This window comes from Macaca nemestrina, chromosome X (genome assembly GCF_043159975.1).
Source record: "Macaca nemestrina isolate mMacNem1 chromosome X, mMacNem.hap1, whole genome shotgun sequence".
Taxonomy (NCBI): Eukaryota; Metazoa; Chordata; class Mammalia; order Primates; family Cercopithecidae; genus Macaca; species Macaca nemestrina.
In genome coordinates this window covers 41,086,803-41,096,069 of record NC_092145.1, presented here as the reverse complement: position 1 = coordinate 41,096,069, position 9,267 = coordinate 41,086,803, and the positions used below count along the sequence as shown (strand labels likewise).

Sequence of the window (9,267 nt, the reverse complement as noted above, 5' to 3'; positions counted from 1 at the left end):
ATATATCACCTTGATTGCACTCTTTCCCCTGTCCTCACCTAGTACACTACCAAATCCTATCCATTCTTCCTATATACTGAACAAAGTATTTTTAAGACATATCTTTAATCCATCTTATTTTTCTCATTCCACTAGGAAACAAGCCATAGTCATCTCTTTCTTGGACTGTGGTAACGGCCTCATAATTATTTTCCCCGCTTTCTCTTTTGCTCACCTCCAAGCGGTTCTTTCCAGTTCCATCAGAATTATCTTTAAAATGTGTAAATCTCAAGATATAAGCCTCTCATTTAAAACCCTTCTATTGTTTCTTGTCATATTTAATGAGGAATGAAGAATTTTGGTTCTACGGTCAGACCACTTGAGTTTGAAATCTATCTGTGCTATTTTACTAGTGACCGGGGGCAAGTCACTTAACCTCTCTGTTCCTCGCTTTTCTTATCTTGAAAATGAGAATAATAATACCCACCTTCCAGGGTTTTCGTGAGGATTGAATGTGATGATACAAGTAAAGCACTTAGAGGCCAGGCTTGGTGGCTCACGCCTGTAATCTCAGCACTTCGAGAGGCTGAAGTGGGATAATCCCTAGAGCCCAGGAGTCCAGGACCATCCTGGGCAACATAGTGAGACTCCATCTGTACTAAAAAAAAAAAAAAAAAAAAAAAACCTAAAAAGCAAGTAAAGCACGTAGAACAATTTCTGACACTCTTATAATCTTATTACTCTAAACATGAAAACACCTACCAGAGATATAAGATCTTATATGACTTGACAGTTGTCCACCTCTCAGAACTCATCTGTGCCCGTCTTCCCCTCACTACACTGCAGTCACACTGGCCTTTTGGTTCGTTTTGCCCAAATTCACGTAGCACATTCCCATCTCAGAAAATTTGCTCATACTCTTCTTTCTGCCTAAATACTCTCTCCCCACACTTGACCTGGCTGGCTCCTAGTCATCTTACTGGCTTCGTCTTGAAAGTTACTTCCCACAAATAGGTTTGTTCTGACCATCTAATCTAAAGTGGGTCATTGCAGTTACTTCATTTCCTCCTTGAATATATTTACATTTTTATTTGCAAGCTTGTTTGTTTAATGTCTGTCTCCTTTACTAGACTGTAGTATCAACTGAGGTAAAAGAAAAAAATGTTTTTAATCGTATTCTTAGAACTTTGAAAATTATCTGATACAAGGCACTTTCTCAATAAATGTTGGCTGAAATAGAAAGACATACTTAAAATAAATAAATATACTACCATTTATACAAGCCAGAGAGGGGGTATACTCCAGAAAAAATAATCTAAAATGTACAAGTTAATTCTTTTGTTATCAGAATTGGTCAGATCCTAATGAAATATCAGAGCCATAACAAACAACTGTGGCATCTGAGGCAGGCAGCAACAAATGCAACCATAACTCTACAGAACAATGTACTATGAGAAAAAAAAAGTAGAGGACGAAAAAAAGGAATCAAAGAAGCCCTAGAACATTAGCATTTCTGCCCTTGACATAGAGTGTCTGGCTTTTTCATCATTGCTGGCTGCCACGAAGTCTGGCTTAGGGCCAGAGACAAACTCACCACTGTGCTAGTGCAACTAGAGAATCCTGATTGAGGGAAAGGTGATGTTTCTTGAGGCAATAAGCTTAGTATGTACATTTGTCTTGTTTTTAAATAGGTGATTTTTAAAGCAATTTTACGTTTACAGTAGAAAAAAAAAAGCAGAAAGTACATAGTTCCTATACCTCCTTACTCTTTTGTCAGTTTTCCCTATTATTTACATTTTGCACTGGTATGGTCCATTTGTTACAATTGGTGGGCCAATATTGATTGGACACAGTTCCAGTGTATGTATCAATGTTTATATTTTAAATTGCGATAAAATATAGATAAAATTTATTATTTTAACCAGTTTTAAGTGTACAGTTCAGTGACATGAAGTACATTCACATAATTGTGCAGCCACTACTACCACCCATTTCCAGAATTTTTTCATCTTACAAAACTGAAACTCTGCACTCATTAAAAAATAACTCCCTTTTCCTCACAAACACCGTTCTACTTCTATCTCTATGAATTTGACTACTTTAGGTTCCTCAAATATGTAGAATCATACAATGCTTGACTTTTGCGATTGTCTTATTTCACTTAGCATAATGTCTTCAAGGTTCAACCATGTTGTAACATGTATCAGAATTTCCTTGGTTGATATAGCTGAATAATACTCCATTGTATGTAAATACCACACTTTGTTTATACATTCATTCACTAATAGACATGTGGTTTGCTCCTACCTCTTGGCTATTGGGAATAATGCTGCTATGAACATTCGTGTACAAATATCTGTTTGAGTCCTTGCTTTCAATTGTTTTGGGTATATACCCAGAAGTGGAATTGCTGGATCATACGCTATTTCTATTTTTAATTTTTTGAGGAATAGTCACACCATTTTCCATAGTGGCTGCATCATTTTACATTTCTAAGAGCAGTGCACAAGGGTTGAAATTTCTCCACATCCTTGCAATCCTTATTATTTTCTGTTTTTAAAAACATATATATTATATATATGTATGTATATATTATATATATGTGTGTATATATATATGCCATCCTAGTGGGTATGAAGTGGTATCTCACTATGGTTTTGATTTGCATTCACTTAGTGATTAGTGATATTGAAAATCTTTTCATGGTGTTTATTGGCTATTTGTACATATGCTTTGGAGAAATGTCTATTCAAGTCCTTTGCCCATTTTTAAATCTGGTTGTTAGCGTTTCTGTTTTTGAGATACAGGAGTTCTTAATATTTATTCTGGATATGAACCTCTTGTCAGATATATGATTTGTGAATACTTTCCCCAAGTGTGTCAGTTGATTTTTTGCTCTTTTGATAGTGTCATTCATGCAAAAAATTTTAATTTGATATAATTTAATTTCTCTAATTTCATTCTTTTGTGTAATTATACATATTTTTAAAAAACATTTCTAGCCCCATGTACTTTAATGACCTTAAGCAACATGTTTTGTTTTTGTGTTTGTTTTTGTTTTGACACAAGGTATCATTCTGTTGCCCAGGCTGGAGTGCATTGGTGCAACCAAGGCTCACTGTAACCTTGACATCCCAAGTTCAAGTGATCCTCCCACCTCAGCCTTCGAGTAGCTGGGACCATAGGTGCCCGACACCACACCCCAAGCCTGGCTAATTTTTTGTATTTTTAAAGGAGACAGGGTTTCACCATGTTGCCCAGGCTGGTCTAGAAATCCTAGGCTCAGGCGATCAGTCTGCCTTGGCCTCCCAAACTGCTAGGATGACAGACTTAAGCAACTTTTTGATAACCCTGCCTAAGTTACAGCTCTGCAACTGAGATTTATTTCCAAACAACCTAACTTTGAAAATGAAGAGAGCCATGAGCAAACACAAATGATATGTAGTTTGATAGATGGTAATTTGAAGGAAAAGTTCTAACAATTGGAGTTTTCAAAAGCAGAGAGAGTGTTGGCATTAATTTGGAATTTGATTTTACAAGGCTTTTTTTCCACTTAGTTTTCCTTTTTTATTTTCTTGAAACTATCTTTCCTTTTAGAAATCAGTTTGCCAGGAAACCACCTCCCCTCCCACCACGCCAGGCAGGCCACAGCCATCTTTTTTTAAACCTCCCTGATTTTCCCTCACACCCCCAAACAGGAACTCCCCAGGGTGGCCTTCAGAAGCCTGGAGTCTCTTTCTGTCTGACAGGACACCCTGGTGGCCGTGAAGTCCCCTCTGCCACGACAGAGGTTTCTGACTGTGGGACACATTGTGGTTTTTGTTTTCTTCCAGTCTTCTAATTTAAAAAGACATTCCTGGGTGACAGGCACAGTGCAGAAGCGTGAGCTATCGAAAGAACCTGGTGAGTTCTCACAAGGCCCAGCAAACCTGGTTACATTCCACAGCACTAGTGACTTGCTTGTGGAAGTCTGGAAGTTGCTTGTGTGTCACGGTGACGGCTCTCACGGTTGTCTCCTTTGGCAAATCCTTTAAGGAATTCTCTAACCATTGACACTGTTCTTAGATCGCCTTGCAGTGGTATTTAGCCATACGAATTCTACTGTGGAAAACAGACAGACTCATCGGTGCCAAAAAGTCATACAGGAAATATGGCCACTTTTATGCGAGTCTCTAAATAAGCACCCGGCTCATAATCAGATTGCAAAGCACTGTTGCAGGTGCCTGCTCTTTGCGGTTCGCTGTGTAGGCAAAGGATCTGCTGTGCTGCTGTAACCACTAGAATGATTCACACCATTTGTGTGAATGCATGCCACGTACGTCAGCATTCTTGTTTCCTATACCTTGGCATTATCCTCGTAGATGAGTATGGCATGGAAGATGGCTGTGGGCAGGGACCACTAGACATGTCCAGGCACTGCGCATTCCCACCTTTCAGCTCCTAGAACAGCAGAATGGTCTCCAGAATCACTCTGACACTGTAGATGACCTGTTCAGGCTATCCACCAGGTTTATTCAGCATAGCCCTGTCACCTTGCTCAGAAGCCAAGTAGTCATCCCTATCTTACAGTGGGCCATTGCTTCTACTAACGTGGACCACTGGGATGCCAATTGTAAGGTCATGAGGCTCCTATAAGAACTCATGACTTCCGTAAATCAAGACTTTGATTTACGGAAAGAACTGATGGACAGGAGATTAACCAGCTTGGACAGCAGCTTGTCAGACAACTGCCCCACACATGCTGCTTGTGTCTCCCCACCCCATACTCACATGGGGCGGAAGTGCTCTGGGAGATCATGCAGGTGGACAGACCGACTTTTTGGTGATGGTTATAGAATTCCTTAAAAGGCTTTTTTAAAAGCCTTCAATTGAACTTACAACAATAAGGTTTTCGCTATACAGAGAAAAAAAAAAAAACACCATATATATATGTATATATTTTGTTTGTTTGTTTGCTTTTTGAAGATGGAGTTTTGCTCTGGTTGCCCAGGCTGGAGGGCAATGGCAGGATCTTGGCTCACCGCAAGGTCCACCTCCCAAGTTCAAGTGATTCTTCTGCCTCAACCTCCCGAGTAGCTGGGATTACAGGCATGCGCCACCATGCCTGGCTAATTTTGTATTTTTATTAGAGACAGGGTTTCTCCATGTTGGTCAGGCTGGTCTCGAACTTCCGGCCTCAGGTGATCCACCCGCCTCGGCCTCCCAAGGTGCTGGGATTACAGGCATGAGCCGCAGCGCCTGGCCGAAAAAATATATGTATTTTAAATGTGGCTGGGCTGCACCTTGTGGAGCGCGGGTGTGGCTGCGCAGGCGCCAGCCGCCAACTGTCACAGAATGCGTTGCCTGAGCCCGGATGCCAGCGTACCTGCGGCTCAGCACTCGGGGCTTGTGAGGAGACTGGCAAGCGCAGACGCCACGTACTATATCCCCTGAGACACGGTCACCATTTTTGGTCGCCATTCTGCTGGCACTAAGGTGCTGGGGTCGGTAGAAGAGTAAGTGAGAGCATCGTGGGTGGTGCGGTCGCAGCCATGTCATTGTTACCACTGCGGGTGGCGGTGGTGCGCTCAAGTAACCAGAACCGGAGCATGGAGGCACACAGTATCCTCAGCAAATGAGGATTCAGTGTCCAGTCCTTTGGAACAGCACCTCATGTGAAGTTTCCAGGACCAGCACCTAACAAGCCAAATATTTATGATTTCGAAACCACATATGATGAAATGTACATTGATCTTATCACGAAAGACGAAGAATTCTATACACAGAATGGCATTCTGTATATGTTAGACAGAAATAAGAGAATCAAGCTCCGGCCAGAAAGGTTCCAGGATTGCAAAGATGTGTTTGATCTGATCATCACTTGTGAAGAGAAAATTGATGACCGGTGGTGGAAGATCTGAATTCCAGAGAACAGGACACCTGCCAGCCAGTGCATGTGGTGAACATGGACATCCAGGACAACCAGAAAGATGCCATCATAGGGGCATTTCTCATCTGCGAGCTCTGCCAGTGTATGCAGCGCTCAGAGGATATGGAGAATGAGATTGATCAGCTGCTGCAGAAGTTGGAGGAGAAGAATGGCCAGGCCTTCCTGCACATGATCTGCTTCTACTAATGGTCCTGGCCTGGAGCCCGTGCTGTCACCACCGCTTACTGCTGCTGCTACCACCACCATGGCCAACTTTGCCACTACTGCTGCCGCGGCTGCCTCCCTTGCCACTGCAGCCCTTCTGAAGCCATCGTGTTGAACTTACTTTTGTTAATACATTTTACTTCCTGATATTTGTTTATACTTTTGGATATTTGGTTGATGATTCTTTACCCAAAGGAATCGTACTTGTAAAATGAGAGGAGATATATAAATTCCAAGTTTTGGCCGGGCGCGGTGGCTCAAGCCTGTAATCCCAGCACTTTGGGAGGCCGAGATGGGCGGATCACGAGGTCAGGAGATCGAGACCATCCTGGCTAACAGGGTGAAACCCCGTCTCTACTAAGAAACACAAAAAATAGCCGGGCGAGGTGGCAGCGCCTGTAGTCCCAGCTACTCGGGAGGCTGAGGCCGGAGAATGGCGTGAACCCGGGAGGCGGAGCTTGCAGTGAGCCGAGATCCGGCCACTGCACTCCAGCCTGGGCTACAGAGCAAGACTCCGTCTCAAAAAAAAAAAAAAAAAATTCCAAGTTTCTTTTATCCCACACTTACTTATGAGTAGCATATTGATGATAAATTGTTGTTGTTGTTTTCCTTTAACCAAGGAGTTTGAGAAGAGCTGCCAGACCTTCATGCACAGGCCTCCTCACCCAAATTTAGAGTTGTTTGCTGTCTATTTTTTTTTTTTTTTTTTTTTTTTGAGACACAGTCTCACTTTGTCACCCAGGCTGGAGTGCAGTGTCAATAACTCAGCTCACTGCAGCCTCGACCTCTGGGCCTCAAGGGATCATCGCACCTCAACCCCCAAAATAGCTGGGACTACAGGTGCACGCCACCACGCTAAGCTAATTTGTTGCATTTTTTGGGTAGCGACAGGTTCTGAAATCCTGGCCTCAAGTGATCCTTCCACCTCAGCCTCCCAAAGTGCTGGGATTACAGGCATGAGCCACCATGCCTGGTCTGCTTTCTTATAGTTGTGTTTTAAGAGGTCTTTATATATTTTGGATTACAGTCCTTTATCAGATTTGTGTTCTGCCAATATTTTCAACCAGGCTGTCACTTGTATTTTCATTTCCTTGATAGAGTCTATAGCAGAGAACAAGATTTTAATTTTAATACCGTCAAAATTTCCAATTGTTTCACTTGTGTCATGCTTTTGGTGTTGTATATAAAAGCCACTGCCAGACCAAGGTCATCTAGATGTTCTTATATGTTAACTAGAATACCATTCTTAATAACCTTTGTATTTTTGTATGTGTTTTATACTTTCCATTATTTTCTAAAGAAAATGCTTTGGGCCGGGCGCGGTGACTCAAGCCTGTAATCCCAGCACTTTGGGAGGCCCAGGCGGGCGGATCACGAGGTCAGGAGATCGAGACCATCCTGGCTAACACGGTGAAACCCCGTCTTTACTAAAAAATACAAAAAAACTAGCTGGGCGAGGTGGCGGGCGCCTGTAGTCCCAGCTACTTGGGAGGCTGAGGCAGGAGAATGGCATAAACCCAGGAGGCAGAGCTTGCAGTGAGCCGAGATCTGGCCACTGCACTCCAGCCTGGGCGACAGAGCAAGACTCCGTCTCAAAAAAAAAAAAAAAAAAAAAGAAAAAAGAAAAGAAAATGCTTTGGTACTTATTCTGGAGATCAAATTCAGAGTGTACGTGAGTTGTTGCCTTATAGAATACATTACTTTGAAATTCAGTTATATATATAGGCATGACATATGGGTAAAATCATATAATTATAAATATATTTGTAGGTATATCATGACGTATACCTGTACTCATTTATAGCACTATAGACATATAGTTTTACAAGGTGATCAAATATTTTAGAACCAATTATCAATAAAATCTTTAAAATTATCTATCCTATTTCAAGATATATAGGTCCAACATATTCATAACACTTATATAGTGACACAGAATATGAAATAAGCATATAAGGTAGCTATAAAACAATTGCTGGAATTATCAAAGAAGCAAAGTTATTAAATACATCTTAGTTTTATTGCTTTCACTTTTCTCCAAACTAAAATTTGTTAATGCCTTTGGCTTAGTAGGAAAAAATAACCTTTTGGGTGTGAGACTGTGATGGTTAACACTGAGAGTCAACTTGATTGGATTGAAGGACACAAAGTATTGATCCTGGGTGTGTTTGTGAGGGTGTTGCCAAAGGAGATTAACATTTGAGTCAGTGGGCTGGGGAAGGCAGACCCACTCTTAATCTGAGTGGGCACAATCTAATTAGCTGCCAACATAGCTAGAATATTAGCAGGCAGAAAAATGTGAAAAGAGAGACCGGCCTAGCCTCCCAGCCTACATCTTTCTCCCATGCTGGATGCTTCCTATCCTCCAACATTGGACTCCAAGCTCTTCAGTTTTGGAACTCGGATTGGCTCTCCTTGCTCCTCAGCCTGCAGACGTCCTATTTTGGGACCTCGTGATCATGTGAGTTAATACTTAATAAACTCACATATATATACATGCTCCATTCTTTCTGTTCCTCTAGATAACCGTTACTAATACAGAGACTAAACTGTCTTTGGCAAATGTCACTGCATTGATTGTCTGAATTGATACATGTTACCTAAAAGATTTTCAGAATCTATGTTGCTATTTGGAAGCCTGAACTAATATTCTTTCTCATTCCAAAATGTGTTAGGCCTGTTTGAAAAAAAAATTATTTGATTAGAGAAGGACAGTATTCTACCCTAGGTATAAACTGTGTTCTACTAGAATTTCCAAACCAACTTTAAAAATACCATTTGTGTGTCTCTTTCTGGCAGCCCTTTATATCTGAAAATAAGGGATAAACCAGATTAAAACTGACTACAGATTAATTGCTACTTTAGTAGTCTACATTGATGCTACATTTTTGTGGTGTAAATGTCTCAGATTCCTTAATTGAAAAATGATTTATGTTTATATTTCTGCCTAAGGTGCCTTTCCCCCTGTCTAATTTTTGTTAAACTTGACAAACTGTCCCCTTCTCAAGATCTAGTTCTAATGTCACTTCTGTCATGGCTTCCTTGACAAACACAACCTAAAGATCATCCTATCTCTGGGATGTCATATGACTTTGATTATGCATGATTTCTTCGCTTTTGGCAGTGTATTCTAGTTGGTTACATTCTCATGTACT

The 9,267-nt window shown here is 41.2% G+C and overlaps 2 pseudogenes; both read left to right on the top strand.

Moving 5' to 3' along the window:
- The first annotated feature begins 4,037 nt into the window (after nt 1–4,037).
- On the top strand, nt 4,038–4,865 carry LOC105490515 (transportin-3 pseudogene; annotated as a pseudogene).
- Nucleotides 4,866–5,510: 645 nt separating this feature from the next.
- LOC105490490 (RNA polymerase II subunit A C-terminal domain phosphatase SSU72 pseudogene) lies at nt 5,511–6,094 on the top strand (annotated as a pseudogene).
- The last annotated feature ends 3,173 nt before the right edge of the window (nt 6,095–9,267 follow it).